The sequence below is a fragment of the Dermacentor silvarum genome, chromosome 1, assembly GCF_013339745.2.
Source record: "Dermacentor silvarum isolate Dsil-2018 chromosome 1, BIME_Dsil_1.4, whole genome shotgun sequence".
NCBI classification, from domain to species: Eukaryota; Metazoa; Arthropoda; class Arachnida; order Ixodida; family Ixodidae; genus Dermacentor; species Dermacentor silvarum.
This window is the reverse complement of record NC_051154.1, coordinates 25229302-25253480: the sequence shown is the minus strand read 5'-3', so window position 1 is coordinate 25253480 and position 24179 is coordinate 25229302. Positions and strand designations below refer to the sequence as shown.

Here is a 24179-nt window from a genome sequence, read left to right as displayed (position 1 = left end):
CGAGGTAAGCTCCCCACAGCTGAGGCCCTCTACGCTTGCCTCGACCAACTCGGTATGTGCGACCAGTGACGCGCCTCTGTGGCCTTATTTCATATCGGAGACAGGGACCACTTGACGTTCCCGTCACGTCGGATAACGGGGAGTCGCCAAAAATGGTCCTAAACGAACAAACTCAGCGTACGATCCCGCTCTCTAGGTTGGATATCCGCCATTTTGAGACAAGTATCTTCCCGCTGTTCTTTGAAAAAAAGTGGTTCGACGGTGATAGGGCGAAGCTGTCAAATTGACCGACACGGGCAATTCAACATAGCAGCCGACCTCTCGCGGCGTATAGAGGTCTAGAGACACGTACACAGAGAGAGCGACACGTCAATCGACTTGGACTGAATGTGACATATGCAAATACCTTCTGCGCAGTATATGCTGATCTACTTCTCCTGACTGCTGCTTGGCCATGAAATGAAGAACGTCTAGCACGTCCTTCTTGAGTGACCAAGGACCCCGCTGATAGAACATTAGCAAAAAAGCTAGGAAGACTCGGCAAGCGCCCCTTTATTATATAGAAAATACTTGGACCGTTCTCAGCGACTTCTTACAGCAAAAGGTGACCAGCTTCCTAAAAGATCTTTTAGCATAGATACAATATTAGATATGTGCTTGCGATGAACGGAGAAAAAAGAGGGCGAGCGAAAGCTCTGTACTGAAACGCAAAATAATTCTGCCGGCGAATACGAGTATGTATAGTGGAACTGTATAGCTATGTACGCAGTGGTGTCTTTTATGTTCTGTATTGTCGATTCAGCTCGAATGTATCTGTGTTATTAGGAACTTCCATCCATCCTAGTACGCTGGTCGAGGATTCTTCAATAAAGGTTAAAGACTGTATGCACAGTGCATCCCGCATTTGTGTAGCAGTTAGTATCGTAGATGTCGATTAAACACTCCATCGCAGCAACCTTAGTTTTATTGCCATTTATTTATTTTGATTTATATATTTATTAGCATTTTTTAGAGAGAAATGGAGTAGGAAAGATATTTTCTAACTCAATCCCCCCACAGCTGCCTATTTAACAGAACATACCAGAACACAACTCAATTAATAAGCACAATAAACTCGCCTGGACGCAGTTTCGCTACCAGTTAATGACGTTCTAAGCAAACGTGCGTGCCAAATCCCATGGAGACGCGGACATTACGCATATAATCGTGGAGGGAGTACCCCATTGTTCCCAGAAGTGGAAAGTGCAGCGCCATCACTGACCGTACAACGTGATCGCTGGCTGGAACTTTAATTGGTTTCCAGGGTGAAATAGGATGAGCTCATTTAATTCGGTCTCCACCTCGACCGCCGCTGTCGCCTTGCTTTGGGTTGCGACAAAACGAGCCACTCGTTCGGGATACTTTCCTATGTGTTTCGTTTCGCTGGTGTTATTCGGCTCGCCCCATTGTCTTCGTTGTTCTCTTTTGTCAGTCAGCGCAGTGGAGCAAAGCAGGAGAGACCAATACGTGACGGGGGAAACAAAAAGTCCAGTTCGTTACCGGCGTCGACTGCTTAATATTTAAATGCATGCGGTCGTGTTTTTCTTTCCTTTGTCCCGGTCCTGAATGCGCGGACCTCTGCGCCATTTATTTAATGGCGACGATTTTGCGCACAGTGCGAGCGAGATAAATTGCCGCGTAAACAACACGCAGGTGTTGTCGCCGGGAAACGCAAATAGCGGGCGGATGGGCAAGTTCCGTATGAACGCAGATATAACCACAGTGGTATTTCGATTTTTATTCTCTCGAACATGATTACGAGAACTGACGTCTTTCTTTTCTCCTGTAGTACTGGGTGGGGAGCTTTAGCGCATAGTGCTCTGTGGCCGAATTTGTAACTACAAGCTAACTAAAAAGGGGAAAAAAAAGTGTGGAGATCAAATGCACGTGTTGGAAGCTATGTGAAGCGGCGCTTTAGTGATGTGGTTAAATAACTGCTAAACAACTAAATGCGATGTATGCAATTGCGTTTAATTTCATCATAAGCAACGTGGGATTTCATGAAATGTTTATGTTTATTGACCGCAAATGTTACAACTCTATTCTCATGCAATGTGTATTTCTATGCACGTACAACGCACATATGTCACGAGGACCAAGGCGACGTAAGATGCTTGTGAACGACACGTGTCTAAATGCATATAAGCATTCTATAACCCATGTGTTACAGTATAACGCATACTATTCTGGAGATATGGCCATGAATGAGCACATACCCAGTCAGTCGCCAGCCAAGCATGGGGTAGCACAAACACGAGTATATAAAATAAATATAAATATATGAAGATCCAACGCCCATATTGGAATCTGCGTGGAGCGAAGATTTCGTGAAGCAGTAAATGAAATGCCATCACTTTGCCCATTTCATTCCTGCGTCTTAGACGTAAAGGAAACTGGCGCGCGCCTGTGCTCAATCTCGTGCTTCGCCATGTGAGAAATCTTGTATACTGGCTTGCACTTCTTCATTTCTTCTTCTTTATTTTAAACGTATCGGCCTCTTCTTGGCCGATCCCCCGTTGTGGGTGTATGCCACCGTATGGAAATCATAATCACCGTCGACACGTAATCTGAATGAGCTTGTTAGTGTTGGCACGAGAGAAGTATACGTGCGATTGTGGTTCACTGTGTAATATATTTCCAGTTGTTTTCCCCGCGACACACACAAAAAAAAAGCGATTGTGGCCTTGCGCATATACGCTTTATATTCGTAATAAATGCCGCGAGAGAGAGAGAGAGAGAGAGCAAGGAGAGGAAAGGCTGGGAGGTCAACCAGACGAGCGTCTGGTTTGCTACCCTACACTGGGGGTAAGGGAAAGGGGAATAGAAAGAGGAAAAGAGGGAGAGAGTGAGTACTGAGTACACTTGGGACGATGTACAGGGACACTATAAGCGACCTCTTAAACCGGTGCACTTCAAGTAGTGTACTAGTGCCCGAATCGCTTTTTGTGCCGGTGACGGGTGTAGCTATGGCCCGAGTATTTTTGACTTGGAGAACGGTCTCCAGTCCAGTCGGTTTCAAGTTGTCCTGAGAGAGAGGCGTTGTAAAAAAAAAAAAAAAAAAAAAAGCGATTGTGGCCTATTGGTTATAACATGGGGCGGGCCGAGGTTCGAATTCCGCGCCGGACGCGCTTCCTTTTTTTTAATCTTTTTGAGAGTGAGAAGGAATCTACGTGGCTAAAACTCGACCAGCGACCTACCGAGAGAGAGAAAGAGAGAGAGCGACAAACCAACCCAGGCGAAACCATCGGATGGTAGGGAAAGAAAGCGTCGCTTTAAAGAATTCGTTGTTGGACATGATGCGCGCTTCCATTAAGAGATCTGTATGCTATAAGCCGAAATTACGTGTAAAGGTTTTTTTTTTGTCGCGATATACGTATTGTTATCTTACACAATACAGAGGTGCGCTCAATGGCACTGCGCTGTCGGTCAGGCTGGCTTGCATGGAGCCCGGTTCGCATGCCTATCAGGCGAGTAACCAGACGAGTGACCAACGAGCCATGCTAAACACCGAGATGGCAATCAAAGAAAGCTTTACTTAAAAAAAAAACCAAGAATCAAACGTCGACATTTGGAGAACCATTCTCCACTGCAGCCTAGACTCGACAGCCACTTCGAAGTTATGAAAAAAAAAAAAATCTGAAAGAAAAACACATTTGCAGTCCTTACGGGATCATTCCAAGATCATTACACCGGAGTGAGAAAAGCATACAAAATGGCATTTTCACGTGTCCGTCCTCAGATAACCGGCGTGGAGGATGGCTTTAACTTTTGTTTCTTTCTTTAGTATGTCATGAAAACCGGTCGTTCAACACACTAAAGTACTCTTTTCTAATAGTTTCTTATTAGGTTACTGCGACTTACACAGTACTTCTAGCGCATATTAGGTATACACACAGTGCTATTCCTCGACGCAAAACGCGAAGAGGAAGCTTTCTGTGTAGACACGATGAAAGACGAGTCCATTTGTCAACGCGACCGCAGGGTGTCACTGGCGTCGCCGCGACTCTGGTTCGCCACTTCCGTTTTGGAACACGATTCTGAGGAGGCTGTAGAAGATTCGGCGCATCAGAAGTAGCTCTCACATGTTTCTGCCGCGGAGCGCTTTTTATGAAAGCCTATTTCAAGCGTTTACGCTGGGAATTGAAACTCGAAGATCATGCATGCGGCGCAACTGTGCCTGCTGCGAAGCCTCGGCATCAAATGTTTTCAGACGTTGTTTTCATCTCTAGTTTCTTGCGCTGTTTCTCAGGGCAAAATGTAGCAACCTTGAAGCGTGCCTGGAAAAAACCGGTCATTCTTTTGCAGAAGATACACGATAAAAATGCGATTATAGGCGAACTGTACGGGCAAGCTGAAACGACATCGTCCCTCCTTGTGGACATGCTTCAATAAGCATGAGAACAATTTAAAAATAGGGCCCCAGAGATTAGGAAAATGTTGCTATGTTTGCTTGTTTCCCTTGAAAGCTTGGGCTTGAGCTTGGCGCCAGTGCCGGAGGACGCCAAGACACGTGTGATACGAGTCCGTCATAGTACATCGAATGCTAGCGTCGAGCGCTGTTTCATCGCAATTGCCATGCCTGTTGCAATTGAGAATTCTGCAGTCATGTTCGTTTCACTGAAAATGTTTTTAGTTGAACAGAATTGTCATGGTAAAATAACGCGACAAATTAAATACAATGAAGTTATTTAAATATGCACCTTCCCGCTCTCACGTAGGACACGAAGAGGCTGTCACTGTAATGGCAAATGTGAAGCAACGCGAGACGCAGGACACACTGAAGGGAGACAATACGTCGCTGACTAAGAGTTAGTTTATCTGGTTTTTCACCAGTGCAGTATATGGGCACGAGAGACGGAGAAATGAGCAAACAAGACACTGCGCAAGTACTGACGTGTCTGGTGCGTCTTCTTTTAATGCGTCAGCATTAAGAGAATAGAATGGGAGAACTTCGAAGAGCGCATATATATATATATATATATATATATATATATATATATAGAGAGAGAGAGAGAGAGGCAGGGCGTGTGTCGAGTGAGCTCCTGAACAGCTCTCTGCAATGTGGTGAACACGATTTAAATCATGGATCCAGGACCTCAAAGAGTCGCAACGTAATGCTAGCGCCTTGCTCTCACATTTACTGCTACATCGCCACTTCATTTTTTTACTGGTCACGCAACGTAATCATGTTTTCCATTTAGTATAGCCTTCATATTTCTAACACTTCTAACAGTATTAGGAACAAATTGATTGTGTATTATTTAGGCGAACTTTTCGAAACGAACTTTTATTTAGTACGCATCATCTTCGCAAGTTCCATGCTTTGCCTGTACCATGCCACGGGTGGGCCAAGAGGAAAAAGCAAGCGCCGACCTCGGCCTTTGAGCTCTCACAATTGCCTCAATTACAACAGTGGGATGCACTTGTACGCGATGTGTGGCAAACATCGAGCGGTCTCCGAATTTCGTGCAATTGCAATCGTTCAATAAAAAGAAAGAAAGAAAGAAGAAAGAAAGAAGAAAGAAAGAAAGAAAGAAAGAAAGAAAGAAAGAAAGAAAGAAAGAAAGAAACAGAGTGTCTCGAATAAAAAGCTTGTTTGACGCGCATGTGCCACCACCGTTTTTGCGCTGTCATAGTTGCCGTTAATAATGCATTGCGAATATTGCTAATATCTAACGGGTATCACACATGCGTTATCAAAATATTTTTAGGCTAGATGGTTAATGGAATGTCTTCAATGAAACGCCTTTCGGTGAAACCACTTTCAATGAAAAGGCGTTTGACGAAATTGGCGGAATTTGCGTGACGACACGTATATGCCAGATCGGTGAGTTAAAGTTCACCAATTAACATTTAGGACTTCTAAACACACTAAGAGCCGACAATTTTGTTGTGGAAAATTGCACTATACCAGATATTAAATGCCATATTTTATTTTTGTGATTTTCGAACTTCAGTGCCCAGTATATAGGTATGTCTATAATATATATATATATATATATATATATATATATATATATGTGTGTGTGTGTATATATGTGTGTATATATGTGCGTATATATGCGTGTATGTGTGTGTGTATGTGTGGATATATATGTGTTTATATCTTTAAGGTTATTTGATATGGTATATGCAGTGACCTATTGATGAAGTCTGTAGGATCAGTGCTGTAAGAATGAATTTTTTTTTTGTACAACTTCTTTTGTATGCTTATCACAGTTCAGTACCCATTTCTTTCTTGTTGTTGTCTAGAAATATTTGAGCGTTTGCACTTGCTGTGTGCCATGTACAAGGGGGGCTCAGGTATTCTTCAAGCGAATTTGTCGCTTTTTGCCTGGGCCATCCCGCATCATCCTCACGTAAACAAATAAACAAATTAAATCAAATCAAATCAAAGTAGTGGTGAGGTGGCACGTGCATTATTCGTAGCACGTTATTGTTCGAAATGGACACACAGAGAGCAAGCAGGTCCTGAGCAACCAATGTTTCATTGTCATCTCGAGAACCAAGATGTCCGTGCCATATAAGTGTCACGAATTGCGTACAGGCTCCTCTTTTCGCAATCAGGGAACACCCGCTTCATGGAATATCAGACTGAGTGTTGATGCTGTATCGCGGATCATTTCCCAGACTGAAATCTGCTCCCATATGGTCTGCGTGACACATGAACGCGTCTCTTGCGCTGGTTGTATACCAATGCTTTACCACTGGCTTGTATGCGTGAGATTTAATATTAAAAATGTTATTTAGTAATCTTTATACAGTTAGTTCAAAGGAGTTCGCCAATAGCCCACCTTTCGCGCCTCCTGACGTCAATGATTTCATGCTAATAAAGCAATTTTCAGCCACCGTTTTCTGTTCGTTTGACCAATACCGTAAACCAAACATATCGAAAGCGCCGGCCAATCCCGAACCGTTATAAAGTGCGTCATGAGCTCTCAATTAGGCCCCAGATCGGTTGAGGCAAGATTTCGCAGCTACAGTGGTGCTCAGTCCCGCACAGCGGGTGTAAAATAGTCAGCGGGGTTGCAGGAAGGGCCGAAGCTTAGAATTGCATATATGCGGTATATGACGCGACCATCGCTTCTGCGGCAATGCCGAAGTTACGTTGGGAACATGTATACTTAGCGCGCGTGTGCTCTTTGAAAACGGAAAGAAAACTTGTAAACACATTAATCAAGTCGCAGTTAGAGAACAAGAACATCCAGAAGTTCCAGTGAAATAAAAGACGCTTGATTTTCAAGTTAGGCTGGCAAGAAAAAAATGCAGAGAGGGAGAGAAAGAAATGAAACGTGCGATCAGGGAGCGAGCAGGTGCGAACTTCAACGGGTGAACGCTCCATCTGAGAACTGCAATCGCGCCACTTCTTCTCCCGAGGCTCAGACACGAAGACTCGTATTTTCCCGCTTCCACCATGGCGCACAATTCCTCTCGTGTTGTCTGCATCCTTCTGTCCGCCTCCTTTCGTGCTCAACCACTGCGAGCAATGCTTCACGCTTAAAGCGCGTTCCGTGAGGGTGTAATTTGTTTTGATCCGCCTCCGTTTCCTCGCAAAGGTGGAGAGCAAAACAAATTAGTCTCTCGCGTTTGCCCCGTTTTCTCTCCGTGCTTCTCCGGAACATTCCTTTTCTCTTGTTGTTATATCGCCTCTCCTTTGTACTGTTTTCCTACCTTTACTTCACCGTTTTCTTGCATTGCGCCGTAATATGTGAAATTGCCTGTTTCTTTCTTCTATCTTTCCCTTTTGCGCTCTTCATACAGAAGGACGGGGGAATGCTGCGAAAAAAGCAAATAAGAGGTGGCGCATTTTCTGTTTGTTTGTTTGTTTTTTTGTTTTTACCTGAGAGAACAATCGTCGAGTAAAAAAGTGGGAAAACTCCGCTGCGCCACTCCCCCCTCTTCCCTTGGCAGACATAGAAACGTGCGCGCACACACGGAGATGTCTTAACGGCAAAACGAACCACTCGGCCGCATTGTTAACAGGACTCCGCGAGGGTGGGGTGACGAACGAGGTGTTGCCGAAAGCGCCGGGATTTGCAGGCCGGCCGGAGCGTTCGTTGCACACGGCAGGCGTGGACAATGATTATTAATGGGATCCCGCTGGTTTCGGTACACGCACGGCCAGAGCGTGGCGCGCTCTTTGCCGCAGGGTTTCTGGCCCTGGTTCTCGCTGCTTCTTTTCTTTTTTTCGCATTTATTTATTGCGTATACGGAGTGCGCGTGTGCACGCGCGCCGGGTAGATGTCTGTGTGCGATTGGATGGCCGAGAGAAAAAAACAAAAAAAACTGAGCGCTATTTTTGTGCGCCGTCTTTCTTTGTAAGCACTGTTGCGCAGATAAGTACAGCTAGCGTTGTGCTAAGCGTGAGCACCTAGACAGTATATAATTAGTAATATTCTTAGACTGTGTAATTTTGCGTCGGGTCACTGCACTCATATCCGTAGCCTGTTGAGCATAAGCACGTGGACTACCGCGCTTCTTTCTTCTTCTTTTTTTTTTGCCATTAATAGGCTGTTTTGGCCCTGCATCCACCAATCACCATTATATTAGATATATCCATTAGAATTAATGACACAGCACACACTCCCGCCGCCAGCGGTGGTCAAGTGGGCGCCAAAAATACTCTTCTCTTATACTGTGTGGTCTTCCATGTATGGCGACGGGGCAATGACGCTGTGTAGTCAAGCTCGAGCTTGACTCTGGGTTGAACTGGTGGTATGACAGCGTGACGGTGAGCAAATCTTCGGTATGCACAGCTATGTCCGCGGGCAGTCTGGGACCTGGGCTCTGGACTCCGTTCCTATATTCTATATTCAAGCCAAATAGGTTATTCAAACGGAATGCGCAGCTATATTCAAGCTGAATAAAGGAGTTCTTGCTATTCCGCCGTGGTGAATGTTTGCTGCGCGTAGTATTTGCACGAATATAACGCGACTTCTTTTTCGAAATCTTTGGCCTCACAACACGCCTCGCGTTATATTCTGGATAGCGACGTAAGTATAACGCGCTTTTTTTTTGCTATTAGTTTCGCCTGCTCGCCGCGCTCTGCGTGCCCGCTGCCACTTCGCCTCGCGCAAGAGCAGCGGGTTTGGGAGTTGTCATGGTGCATTTTGCGCCGTCTTTCTTCTCCGGATTCAGTAACGCGGTTAGTGCCGCATCAATGTGTCTACGCCGTAATAGCTGCAACCTTGAGCAAGGCGATCGGCGCTGTTGTCAGTGGCACGTCAAGCGAGCACTGTTCGAAGTTGCGCGGCGCATCGTGCACCGCGCAATCCGTGAAAGGCGTGTTCGATGGTGTCGCGGTCATTTATGAAGTGCCGTGTGTCCAGTAACCTTGGTGGGTGTCACGAAGGGCAACGCCGTTCTCGCCGACAGTGACAAAGACATCAGCACTCGTCTTTTCACTGTATTTTGCGACGACAGTTCGCAGTAACGAGGAATAAAGCCCTGCGGGCATCTGATTTTATGCGTCATGTCCTGCTTCTATAACTCGTACTATACGTTTTTGTTAGTTTTCTGAGAGACCGAAAGTCCACCCTCATGTTATATTTGTGGTCGCGCTATATACTTAAGTGCAAATACGCTATTTTTTTTTTCTCTATGGCGACGAAGATTGCATGAGGCAGTAATATTGCTGTTGGTCAAGGCCGGTGGCTGTAACTTTGAGGTGGCAAGTTCCAGTGACAAGAACGGAGGCCTCTTTACTTCAACGACAGTGTGTGCAACTAAAGCTAATGCAACTAAAGACATGGCATATAGTGTACATATACGAAACATTTTTATCGTGCGTAAAACATACGCTAACGCTAGTACCCGCACACTTACATTTGCGGTGGTCGATTACGGTACTGTTGCTTTTCCGATGTGCGCATTCAGTCTCAGAGTGTGGAACCTGCTGAAGACCAGCTACAGGAGGCATCCTTCGCTAAATGGCTGCGCCAGTGTGGTGTGCTCCCCCAGGCTACACCCCTGCCTGGCTTCCCTTGATCTCAGAAACGGACTTCATTGCCCAAGCATGTTTTGCCAAGATCACCCCTGCCTCGTCAAAAAGTTGCAGGTAATTGTGAAGAGAGGAGATGAATTGTGAAAATAAATATCTTTAAACAACAACAACCTTCGCGAAAGCCCTACAAACATGCGACTCAAGCATACACTCGACGCTAAAAGGGATGTCAGTAGCAAGTGAAAATGAACCGAAGCCTCTTATGATTTGCGGCTAGCCAGATGGTCGAAGAGAGAACAGCTGTAGTGGCTGCAAATTGGATTAATAGATGGAAAAAGTGAAGGGCAAAACAGGATACAATCCACATCCTAACTAATGTTTGAAGGCGCCATTAAAAAGAATGCACTAATTAAGTTTTTAACTAATTACCTGATGGCACATATTGCACTTACAAATTCTAGCAGGTGAGACTGCAAGGCATATCCGTTTGAAAAGAATTGTGTGGATGACACCATTTACGAGATTTGCGCCGTCAAACTTGGGGTAAAAATGCGCTGTCGTTCCACTTGCTTTCCTAACAAAACGCCGTTTTATGCATTAAAGCACGAAAGTAGCTGGAACGCCAATGCATTTCTCCGCATAGTTCGGGAATGAATATCTTGAAACTGGCGTCATCCTCAGAATTCTCTCCAAGTGGATCCGCCTTGCGAACTCCCCGGGTAGAATTTGTAAAATGCAATGTGTGCCATAATGTATTATGTAAAAAAAATTATTTGTGAATTTTGGGTAATTAGTCGATTATGCATTTCAATTTTTTTGCAAGTAATGTCCGCCTCTTCGAGTAGACCACTCATGGACTAGAATTGTGCTATCCGCCACAGGCTTAGATGGAAAATGAGACATCCACCAAATCGTAGCAATTGCTACAAAGGAAACCCATACGAGTTTCTCGAAAGAAAAGCCTCGCAGTTGAAGAAAAAACTGTCAGCCCTTCCACTGGGGTGGAGATGGAAGACCAGCGAAGCTGTACTATGGTGGAAATTATGTATTTCCAATTATGACTATTAAGAAGTGATGGTCTAATTGGTTATTTGAACTATTAAAGAATGAGAAATATATATGATGCGGTGGTTTTCATTTATTCAGTGACCACAGGGAACATGGCCTTAAGGTAGCCACGGTACACCACCATAGGGTGTACGGCAAAGGTTGGCACGTTCTTCATAAACACCTCACCAACACCGCCCGCGTTCGGTGCGAACGTGAGCAAAACGCCACCGCCGTGGATCACAGTTCTGCGCGTTGTTTGTGCGACCACACACAACCGCTGTCAAAACGCTGGCGTGAGCAAGCGCGCCAGCAGCAGTGGGCGAAGATTCATGCGGTCTATCGCTTCAACGGAAACTGAGCGGCGAAAACACAGCGCATACAAAGGTAGGAGCCGTGTTGCAGATGGCTTTCAAGATACGGTGCGCGCGACCGCCCGGCGCCGCAAAGTACAAGTTGCTCGCAGAGCAGAAGCCGCAACCCCTCCCTCCCGCGCTGCCTTCCCGCTGTCCTCCTTTCGCGTGGGAGATTGAGTCGCCAGTTATCCCGTCGCTCATTGCGTTGTTCCTCCGAACGAATGGCACGCGGCCGGGTCATGGCGAGTCGTAAGGGCACACTGATAAGAGTGCTAGCGCGATGTTTAGGTGACGGAACGGCTAAACGCCGTTGTCGACACTGTTAGGGGAGAGGCGGGCGAGAGCCCAGAGAGAGTCCGCGGCACAGGCGGCAGAGGCCGGCAGGACTGCGCGCATGCGCCGCAGTGGGAGGGCGGGCACGCACATGCACAGTCTAGGGTGCCTCGATGCCCTCCTCGCCCACCACTGCCCTTCCACTGGGAAGTCGCGTTTGCTCTCCGCCGTGCGCTCGCTCCCCGTGAACGCGCGCGTCCCTCGCCCTCGCGCGCTTTCACTCGCACATACAGCATACGGCCAATGAGAGTTTTTTTTTCTACATCCGGACGCGACCATCGAAGGGTGAGCCCTTCACAGCTTCGCTGTAAAATTCGTCCTGGCCCGGGACTCGAACCCGGGACCACCGCCTTTCTGGGGCAGCCGCTCTACCATCTGCGATAACCAGGCGGCTAGCAGATGGCAGGGCGAAGTTGAATTCATCGACAATTGGAAGCAAAGGCAAGTGTTTGACGTAATAGTCCAGCGGAAACCCGCTAGGCGGAGAGAAGTAATGAAATGGAAAATGAGACATCCAACCAATCGTAGCAATTGCTACAAAGAAAACACATATGGTTTTCTCGAAAGAAAAGCCTCGCAGGTGAAGAAAATTCGTCCTGGTCCGGGACGAATTCGTCCTGGTCCTGGTCCTGCCACAGGCTATTTAAAAAACGCTTAACCTTGCACTCGGCCGCGCAACGCTTGAAACAGCGAAGCTGGGCGATCGTAGCCCAGCATTTTACGGAAGTGCGCGCGAACTTTTCATTTTATTATTCATGATGATGATAATTTCTTTTCGCGCGTCTCGGACTAACGGCCGTCACTCCGCGTTGCATAGTGCAGCTTGCAACACCGACACCGCGTTCCAATGCCGACACCACGTTCCAGGAGACCCGCTCCGTGAATGCGTCTCTCTCTCTCGCTCGCTCTCATAGCGCGCAAAACATCTTCCCCTCGCAGAGCACGAGCGTACGAACGCGCCAGCTGTGGACGAAGACGACGCTCGAACGCATTCCTATGGTTTGCATAAATGCATGTTCTGCAAGCTAGGCTGACTATAAAATTTTTGCAAATGTATTATCAAACAGACTACAATTTGCAATGTCGATTCTTATTGGTTCTCACCAAACCTGCGGCCTGAAAGGCCGCTCAATACAAGCAAACATACACATCGCCCGTACAGTATTGGAACATTGTTCCAGTTCTTATGATCAGCTAGCAATGCTACAAGTAGACTTAGCTAAGGCTTTTGATAGGGTTCGTCATTCTTTTCTCTTTTCTCTTCTCGAGCATGCTAACGTCGGCTCCGTTATATTTAAAGGTGTGAAATTGTGTTATAATGATTGTTCAACTCGTTTGATTGTCAATGGTGACCTGTCCAAGCCTGTGTCAGTTCATTCCTCTGTGAAGCAAGGTTGTCCCTTGTCGCCATTGCTTTTTGCCCTTTACGTGGAACCACTCTGTTTAAACGTTATTCACTCTACTAATATTCATGGTTTCAGTGTTTTTGGAACAGAGGTGAAAGTGCTGGCATATGCAGACGACCTCGCTTTCTTTTGCACGGACAAGCCCAGTATCACAACTGTGGTGTCTAAGATAGAGGAATTTGGCGCAATTTCTGGTGCACGAATGAACTGTGCTAAATGTTTGGGGCTTTGGTTTGGATCATGGATCTTTAAACCGACATATTTTGCTGGTATTGAGTGGACTTGTCAACCACCAAAATACCTGGGCGTTCCATTGGATGCATATAAGTCAAGTGCACATTACTGGAAAGAACGTTTACCAACCCTAAGACGCTATGCCCAAACATTCGTTCCACATAATCTCTGTCTTTGGCAGAGCTAAAGCGTGCAATTTATTTTTGGCAACCAAACTCTTCTATGTGCTGCAAATAATTCATTGTTCCAGGGTTTACATACAGCAGTTTCACCGAATATTTGCAACCTTTATTTGGTCATCATCTTATGAGCCAATGAGGCGTGACAATATTTTCAGACCGGTTAGTGCAGGCGGTCTTGGCCTGGTTCACCTTTATGTTAGACAATTAGTGTCTCGTTTCATCTTTTTTCGAGACTGTTCTCACCCATTACTTCGGGCATTCTTGCAAGTTAATCTCGTCAACGTTTTACCAAATTTAGTAATTTCGACAAATTTTGCTTCACATCCATATTTGCAGGGATTCATGCGTGAAGTGTGCCTCTCAGTGCGTTTTCTTGCAGTGAGGTTCTCAAATGAGTAGTTATTCTCTATCTCAAGGACAAATATGTATAAAGATCTAATTGATATGCTTTTTAAACCTCCGTTATACCGATCGCTGTACATCGGCTTACCTGGAGATGACGTCCTTACACGGGTCTGTAAAATGCCTATTCCTCCTCACACTAAAACATTCTTCTTCAAAGTGCACACTGAAACGTTACCTGTTAAAACCTGGTTAAATAGGAAAGGAATCTTTGTATCTTCGATAAACTGTCGTCTCTGTAATGTACCGGAAACCATAGAACACTGCTTTATTGATTGCAAGGACGCCATATTGTTTTGGGACGTTCTCCAAAGGACATTAAAAAAAGGATCTTGATATAAATGCTTATACAATACGATATCTGATACCACCTCAATGTGACGATGTGCCTTTTGATATGCTCCTGCTTATGGGGTTGCACAGTTTGTGGAAAACTCGCATGCTAGACCGGAATGCAGAACCAATTGTACACCTTCGAAGTCACATTTCATTCGGATGATTTCACAGCTGAAAGACTTTTATGATCAGAGAGACTCTCAACCAGACTGGTATCCGTTGCTGATGAATTGTATCCTTTTGCCTCCCTTTTAGAGAACTCTTACTGTAATAATTGTACTGTGAAGTGTTTGTTTTGTGCTTGTAGACGCGGCTAAGACTGTTTTGGCTGCTATGGAAATATCTTACGTATTCGTAATAAATACCATGAAAAAAAAAAGTGGCTGTATAGCCTAGTGGTTACGACGCTTGCTCTTGGCGCGGGGGTACGCGGGCTCGAATCCCCCTTCAGCAAGAAAGTTTATTTTCTTTTCTTTGTTGGTAGTTTCTTTATACGCAGCACAGATTACGGCTGGCTTAAACAGCTTCGCTGTTAAAAAAAAATCTCACAGTGTTCGCTGAAACACCGGGTATAGGACACGTTCCTGCTAGAGAAAAACGAGGAAGCATCAAGGCTCTCCACTTCAGAAGATTCGATCGCTTGAGAAATGATCAGTACTCATCGGCGGATTTAGATAGGAGGAGAGACGACTGCCCCAACTCTCTTTGATGTAAATGTACGGCAGGTAACATTTCTCTTACGTATAGCGGTAGCATGTTAATAATCTACGGTTCTTTTCAATCTCTTGGTTGGGTTTCCTCCAGCCTTTGAATGAAATTATGCAGTACTTGAATGAAATTTACACGAATATTAGAAGAAAAAAAAAACCATTTGTTTACTCTCCTCCCTCTTTACTTTAAAATTACTCCCTGTCAGAGATTTATATATTTTTTATCATCAGCTAATACACTGGTAGCCTGAAACGTGCCCTTGTTAAGCTGCTGCCTACTCGCTGTTATTTTCTCTATTCACTGTCTTAAGGCTCCCTTCGCGTATCCGCATCTATAGAATAACCTTTTATTGACATATTCCCAATACGTTGGACATGTTGGACGAACGTGCATTAGACCAACTCAAGGGCGATGTACTACACGACGCTTGGACAAACTGATCGATGTCGACGCCCACACTACGCCAAATAGGCCCATTTTACTCTAGAGGAAAAAGTAAAAACAGAGTAAAGAGGGAGACGGCTAGTGTTCAACGAGAACGCGTGTATACCTCGTGCGTTTATGCCACTGCGTATTATTCCCGTTGCTTGTTCCCTATACTCGTCCAGCTTTTCGCTAAGGAGAACAATATGAAGGCAGCCATCTGAGGCCCGTATTACCCGTCGATTCTCCTCGGCTGGGCGATAAGCAATATAGAGACGAGGATATAGGGCCGCGAGGTCAAGAAACCCTCTCGGTCGGGCGCCATGTTCGTGCGCTGCTGCTGACAGGTAGTGCGCCATGGACCGGCGCGGCTGATTCGATTATTCCGGAAAAAGAGGCCCTGTTCCTCCTTCCTCGTGGGCAGGGGGCAGAGAGCGATTGCGCCCAAAGTTGGCCGCGCCTCGCCGCCAAGGCAGACGCGTTGCGCAACGCCATCCACGTGAAAGTGAAAGCAGCGATATGAAGGGCAGACAGCGACGAAGGAGAGCTCTCGGACACTGCGGCAGCGAATTGCTTTGGCTTTCGACGAATGCTGCCTCGCTCGCCGGAATTTTTTTACACGTACTATAAATGGAAAGGACCGCGCATCTACGTTTGCTCCGGAAAGCAGCGTACGCGTTGTCGGCTCCGATACGTTCACGGCGGGAAGGTCACTCGGCAATCGGAAGCATGATGCGGGCTGACGTGCTCCGCGCTTTCCTGCGAGAAATGTCTCGCTTGCGCAATCCGGCGTCAAGGTGCTCGCGAAGCTCGATAGATTATGAGTGCTGGCACACGCCGGGGCTCGAAACTGCGCTTCTGGTCCACTGGCCACCGTGGCCAGACGGGCGGCCATTTTCCTAAAGCACCGGCCCCGCGTTCGGCGGAGCAGAACGGTGTATATTGCGAGCTGCGTATATCATTGCCGCGCGAGTCCTTTTTTTTTTCCTCGCTCTTCCACTTTTTTCAACGCTTCTGCGTCTTCTGAAACGATTAATTAAGAGCACAGCTGCTGGATAAGCTGTCAACATTGAGTAGAACTAATGCTATCTGAATTCTCTTTATGTCGAGTAGAGTGTGTACCGATAAAAGCTCCTTTCTCTTTTTGTATAGAGAAGCACCAATTTTCGTGCTGCATACAAAGCCGAGCACTGGCTAAGGCGCGCGGAATTTCTCTGATTAGTGAAACTCATGCGCACGTTAATGAATTTACAGGAGAACAATTCGCGGACAAATATACTTTAATACGAGCCAAACCCTTGCCACCGTGCAGAGAAAAACACGCATGAGCGCGGATTACGTAAACTCTGCGGCAATATTTACGGCATGACAACACGACTGCATGCAGTCAAGATTTCGCACGAAAGCATACGCGCGCTTTAAGCGGTTTTACGCTCGATCACTGCGGCTCAATGCACCAGTTTTGTCTGCCATACTCTCTCTCTCTCTCTCTCTTTGTTATTGCATTATTGGTCTCGAAATAATTCCAGAGATATGGCGAAATCAAAAATAACCGACGTCGGTGCGTCCCTCGGGCTCCAAATAACAAAATGAAGTGAGAGGGAAATTGTGCGCACATTTAAAACTGAAAATGTTAAGTCGACCTGAATGTATTTGGTACCTGTATTTCTGTGGTGAAGTACTTGCGCGCTACCTTACATGGTGCGAATTGAAATATTTGTCAAAATGTTTCAATAAGCCGCACATGAACGTTTATAGAGGAAAGTGACTCGTCGCTTAATATACGTTAGGCTGCGGTCGCTTAGTGGTTATGGCGTTGTACTGCTACGCTCGAGGACGCGGGGTTTGATCCCGCCCACAACGGTTGTTTTTTGTTGGGGGCCAAAATGCAAAAACGTTCGTGAACTCGTATTTACGTGAACATTAAAGAACATTAAATGTGGTGAAAATTAACCTGGAGTCCCTCAGTATGGCGTACCTAATCATATCGTCGTTTTGGTATGTAAAAACCACATAATTTAATTTATAAAAAAAGAGCAGCTGTATAATGTTTAGGTGCATAGCAACTCTTCGGCAACTTGCTTCGCTGAATGTGTTCTTATCGCCAATTATCCCTTTCTTTAACCGAAACATTCCACACTTGAAGTTGGGTCGTAATGCACAGAATCCCGGCGCATTCATTTATGCGCGTGATTCGAAGTACCGCTTTCTTGTTTGCAACGTTATTCATGATAATTGCTCCTGCTCAAAATATAAACCTACGCTGAAAAAAAAAGAAACACTCTGCAAATGACGCAAGAAGGTCACAATAACGTTCTTTCTTCTCAGAGCCGCGCTCTACTTTTTCGATTCGTTTCTTTTGCCCAAGATAGGCAGCCACCCGCCAGCCTAGCTGTCACTTCGTCGTCGGCTCCGATAATGCTAATCGTTTTTCTGTCTGCTTAAAAATAACCGCCGACTTTAACTCTTCTTGTAAGCTGCACGCTCGAAGCCAGCCTTAATTGCGTCAGCATTCCCAGGAACGATTCTCAACAAAAACGGAGCGGCCCTAACAGCCATTTCTAGGAATGCATATTTGGAATGCACATCGACCCGTGTCGAAAGCCTGCTTCCAGCAGGAACCCTCGACGAATATTCTGCGCGCTGTGCCTCATTAGAAGTGCTCGCGCATGCGTACTGAAGCGCAGAGGCTAGGAGCGAAGTATAAATCGACGGAAAAGAAGCCGCGACCAGGAAGAAAGAGAGAGGCTCCGTCGCAAGTGCCTCGGAATACGGTTACACGTCCCTAACGAGTTTGGCGGCACGCGGTGAGCGGTGCTAGGGCCATAGCCCTTACGTTCACCGCAATCAGGGCCGCGTGCGCAGGCCTAAATCATTCAAATGAGCTCCGGATTTTCTCGCGAAATGAAAATGCGTCCATATATTGGCTTCGCTTCACTCCTCGCGGCAGTCACGTGTGTATTCGCGAGCCAACTCCTCCGGCAGGCGGGGGTCTTTTGCACAACCAGATGGAACAGAAGCAATCATTTCCCGCGACGTACATTTGAATAGCGAGTACTTCGCAGTCTGAAAGAAATAAGAAATCAGCTGCGCACAGTGGGTGTGATAAAGCCGGCTAAAAACGTAAGCAGGAAAATAAAAGAGCGTTTAGACGAGGCTACATTACGTGATACGAGAACGAACCAGCTTATATTTGTGGATTTTCTTGTTTCCAATCTTCTTTCCTTTTGATGTTTTAGGTCGTCCGAGTAATCTTCACGTTTGTTTTGAGTCAGCATGCAGCGAATGTGGAAGCACACAAGTTAGTGTGTGCTCGTTATTGCCGTTGACCTGAGCCCCCTCACGCTCAGTGAAAACGAACCTGCTCGTCAGCTTTTGGCCGCATGTAAGTTACTTTTGCCGTCACATTTCATCATGAGGTTGCATTTTTTTTTACGCGCAAGGGTTGATGGCCCGTCTGTCAAATCGCCGAGATTATGTTTGTCGCCGCGAGGGAAGCAAGCGCCGGAGGAGGAAGGCTCCTGGAGGTGCAGAAGAGGATCGCCGCTACTGCGCCCTCTCGTTTGTGCTTCGACGCCACGACGCTCGCTGTGCATGTTAGCGGCGCCTCTTCTTTGCATTTGTAGCAATTTCCGTTTTCCCTATGGCCTACCAGGCGTAGCACTGTCGAGGTCAATGTAGCGTCCGCGACCCCAGGGGGTCGAAATTATACCGGAGCCATTCACTGCACGGCGTTTATCATAACCCTTGTGCTGCTTAGAGACGCTTAAATCAATCAATCGATCAGTCAGTCAGTAAAAAAATTTCCGGCGGCGCCCACTTCATCTGGCACGTGACGTCACAAAACCGTGACAACTCACCACGTCAAAGTGGCGTGTACGCACTAAACGTGCATTAGTTGTGGTAGTGCGTGCGTGCGTGCGTACGTGTGTATGTGCGTGTGCGTGCGTGCGGTGACAGGATCACGAAACCAAGCTACGACAACAAAACAATAAATCCGCTAGACTAACCTGCAGTGGGGAACAAAGCTCGATTGTGTGATGCCTCGCTGTGGCTATCGCCCCTGTCAATTTCTCCCTCCAGCGACAGCAGCCTTCTTAGCGAAGTCAGTAGCGGTGGCGCCGTTTATCCGGAACAGCTTCCGGTTTTTCGTGACTTCCGGTAAAGAGCTTGCCGTGCCGAAATGGTCAGCGTGGCCTCACTGTTGTACACCGGGCTTCTGCAGAGAAAGAAAAACGAAAAATGAGATTGTGACACCGGTCTGCGTAATCTATCAACTGGCCTGCTGTTGCCTGTGCGACAGACAAGGTGCTTAACTGCTGCTCGAACAGGCACACTTCCACGACCGAACTCTTTACCAATCTTGGGCAATCGTCCGGCGACAACGATAATGGAAGGTCGGAAAAGGAAGCACTCGGGCGCGCTCTCGCAGATGGCGCCACCGGCGTCGATTGTACGATTAGCCAGCAACAAGAGCTAATCGTCCTTGCAGTATTTTGATGGGAGATAATTGAGGGCCTGCTCTCTCCAAGCTGCGACAAAAGTGGACGGTGCGTTGCTTCGGGCGTATAAAGGGACGCTGTTCACCGGTGGCAGCAGCAGCGACAAAACAGCGTCCCACGCAACATGAATTGCGGAACACAGCTGCCTCTCAATCTGCTGCCTCGTGGAGTATGTAGCGAGGCCCGGTAAGTTTATAAGTAATACAAACAGAACAAGAAAAACTGCTTGTGCCTGCGTCACAGTTCTCCTATTTCTGGCAGACAATGGCCGTGATACCACGAGAAAAAAAAATTAAAAATCAGCGTGACAGAGAGGAGCGGATGGCTGTGCAGTTTTTACCCTGCGCTCCCGTTAATCTGAGAAAAAAAGACCGCCCTTTCTCGTTGCCCTGTTGTCAGAGCGGCAGCCTCGACTGCTCTGGTCTTGCGTAGGAGGGAAGCGAAAAACGTCGCTGAAACGTCCCCCTGCTGCCCATTTATTATAGCCAGCACACTGAGTGACGTCAACAGCGTCGTCATTGAGTACCACGACGCTTTTAATCGCGTATAGAAGATAGAATCAGCATGCAGAGTAACTCTTGTGGTCTTAGAACACCGACACGGCGGCTACGTATGACATCTGATTCATATGAAGCTTGTTGCTGTTTGCCTCTCTGAAGGCGCCTGAATGAGATCAAGGGGCCGGTACAATGTAACGATTCGTTTCGAGCGGTTCTATTGCTTTCTTATAATCCACCACTCAGGACCGGCTGATCATGGCGATAAAGTAGGCGGAGTGTCGCGTGGACAATTGGCGAAGCGCAGGAAAATATTTGGAATAGAATCGTTATATTACCCGCACGTGGGCTTATCCGATGTAGCCTACACGCGTTTTAGAAGGCGGGGGAGACCTAGAGAACAACTTTATTTTCAAACGGCTTGTTCTTCAAGTTGCCGGTTGCCATATGCGCTGAAAAGCCGCCCTTCGCGGATATTTAACCAGACAGGAAATGAATCGGTATTCAGGGGAGGATAAACATATAAGTTCCATTCAACACAGCCGCGAATCATGCATGCAGAAGTACAGTATTTCGCTGTCAAGTTTCTTTTTTTTTTAATACAATGGAAAGAATCAGTTGTGACAATCTGGAAAACGGCAAACGAAAAAGAAAAAGGCATTACTATCCGAACAGTATGAAGTACATTTTGATATATATCCATTTCAAAAGATTTAGAGGTATTTGAAAGATAATAAAGAAAAGCGCACATTCGCAGTTCTAAAACATACAGCGAATAAGTCTGGCGGAAATGTAAATATAAGCCTGTCCACGCCAAGTACGATCGCGTCAGCTGCAGCTGAGTGGTTGCGGTGACCTGTAGGATCCAGCTTTATGATAAGTGGAATGTGAACCCTCTGGTTCAATACTGGCACCGGTATGCAATTTTTTTTCGTCAGGCCACTGAGTGAAAGCACTGCTTGTTTCAATGCATGTGTCACCGCAGCAACTTCGAGAACCTTTATATCACAGCGGATATCATGGGTAAATACAAGTATTTTCGTTTGATTTTGCACGGTTCCTGAACAAGCACATTCCGTCAATTTTACTGAACTTTGACTTTCAATTGTGCTCTGTGCTTGTCTTGAATTATATATTTTTTCAGTGGTTCATAGTATTGCATTCCCAACTAACTAGCTTTATTGATTGATTTCAAGCGAATAAACAAATAATGGCACTTTAGAGCTTGTGTGTTGCTAAGTCTGTAGAATATTTTTAAGCAGCTGCGCTTACCACCAATAAATTGCATTTACACATTTTGAGCATTTTTGTCTGTAATGTTCCGAAAGCAATTTAATGACAGCATAGAGAAAAAAAAAACATTATTACTACCAATTTTTGATGATAAATTACTTTCATGAGTGCTAATATAACAATCTTATATGCCTGTTGTTTACATATTCAGCTATAGTAGTAGTAGTAGTAGTAGTAGTAGTGGTAATAATAATAATAATAATAATAATAATAATAATAATAATAATAATAATAATAATAATAATAATAATAATAATAATAATAATAATAATAAAATCAATAATTTAATCAATAGTTTATTAACCGCGCCCAGGAACAACTCTAAGGCCTAAGCGCTAGCGCACACATACATTAAAAGACAAAAACAAAAAGCAAAAAAAACTGCAGGGGATATAAAAAAAATCACAATTAATAAAACGAACAATTGTGAAATGAAGAGTGTACCTAGAACAAAGCGCAACGGTAAATACACAAGAAAAATGAGGAGAAAGACAGCTGAACAATGTGTGAAACTATGGCACAACAAAGCAAAGCTCACAACAGATCAGTGAAAGCGAGTGAAGAAAATTATCAAGATCAAGAAAATAAGCGTTATAAGCACTCGGCATTGTATAGACGGTTGAGTGTTAGTGGTGACAGGCAGGAACATGGAAAGGTCTATGTTCTTTGGTCTTAGCAGCATTTAGGAAACATTAACAGGTCAGACTGCAGGATGCGACCGTCAACAGAATGATTTTATTAAAATCTTGATGCCTTCGGCATATAGGAGGAAAGAAGAGTTCCGAGTAGCGGAAAGAACGTCATAATTTTTAAATTGAAAAAAAATGAGCCACCCTAAAACTGTTCCTTGAGGGACGCCGCTAGTTGCCTTGTAAAAAGAACCATTGACATTATCATAATATCATATATCACGAAGACAACTGCGCGAGAGATAGACAACTGACGAGTCAACACCAAGGTGCGTAAGCTTGATCAGAAGCAGTGAGTGGCTGACTACATCAGAAGCTTTGCTGAGGTCACTGTAAACGGTGTAAGCTTGCCCCCTTTGAAGTACCGGCTCGGAGATCTGTGTCACGAAACTTGCGAGATTTGTGGTTGTGGAGTGGCCGGTGAGAAGTCCGTGCTGATTCGGAATCAAGGAGTTCTTCACAGTACAATACAATATGTTGTGAAGAGCAAGCTCATAAATCTTAGACGTGGAACAGAGAAGAGAAATTGGGCGATAATTCGAGACATCAGTTTTACAGCCAGACCTAAATACAGCAAAAGCACGAGCAATTTTCCGCATTTGAGAGAAAGTTAAAGTATTCAAAGAGTTATTAAATATAGATGTCAATACTGTGGAAAATATACTGCCGTAAGCTTTTAGGACTGCGGAGGAGATGTCAACATGGTCGTAGGATAGGGTAGAATTCAAGAGCTTAAGGCATTCTCTGATGAGCTTTTCATTAAATAACACAGCACTAGATGTCAGCCAGCAGCATGTGCTGCTGACTGACAACAGCATTGAAACCTGAAGCTTTATATAAGGATGAGAAATTGGCAGCAGGACATTCCGCAGCCGCTGGAACTTCTACTCCACAAAAGTTGAACAGGCGGAAACACTCTCCACGTTTACTAGAGCGCGTGCGGATATAATTCCGAAATTCCCCCGCTTGGTCGGAGGCGCTCTTTTCCAAGAATGCCACATATGAGTCACGATCCCGCTTATAGAGGCGTTTGCAGAGAGCCCGAAAAAAGCTGAATTCTTCTCTCCATTCATTAGGCACAGGACGTCTATATTTCCGGTGCGCGTGATTTTTATGCTTTAGGGCATTTATAAGTTCGGACGAGTGCCAGTGGGGATATTTAGAGCGTTTAGGTCTGAACTGCGGAATGAATTTGCGCACACTGTTAAAACAAAAAAAGCTCTGTAAACAGAGCTACTTGGTCATCAACATTGTTTTTTTCTGTAACCAGTGACCAGCCGGTGGTGGACAAGAAGTTATATAAACAAACATAATGACCACGCTTAAAACTGAGAGGATTCATTTATGCCACTAGAGGAGATGTATTTGAGGGCTGACACAGAGGCAGTCATGTTTAGGGACGGATGAAAATTTTTCAGGACGCACAAGCGACATGTCATAACGAGAGACATCTAAAACTTGAGCATTCAAAATGCAAAGGTCTAAGACGTTACCACAGGATTTGGCGATCATATTATGCCGCTGGAGGGAACAGAAGGACAGAAAGGCCAACAACAGGCTGCATTTCTTCTCTGTGTAATGATTGTAATGAGAATATCTACGCATGTTCCAATCAATTCTAGGGGTGTTAAAATCACCAAGAAGGATTACTCTGTGCTTACTTTCACTTCTAGCCAAATCCACTCTTGTACACTTCCTACGTTGTTGCACAGAACACATCTCAGGGAATTGTTAACAGCAATCAGTACGCTACCCCCTTTTTTGTTGAGATCTACTATTGAGAGCA

At 45.6% G+C, this 24179-nt stretch overlaps 1 protein-coding gene across 2 annotated transcripts in view; it reads right to left on the bottom strand.

Moving 5' to 3' along the window:
- LOC119458206 (neuropeptide Y receptor type 5) overlaps nucleotides 1–24179 on the bottom strand; it is a 299626-nt gene that overhangs the window by 92835 nt on the left and 182612 nt on the right. For both annotated transcript variants that reach the window (XM_049665604.1, XM_037720032.2), the window contains exon 4: nucleotides 19423–19631. The gene's annotated coding sequence lies outside the window, so the exon portion shown is untranslated. The remainder of the gene's footprint in view (nucleotides 1–19422; nucleotides 19632–24179) is intronic.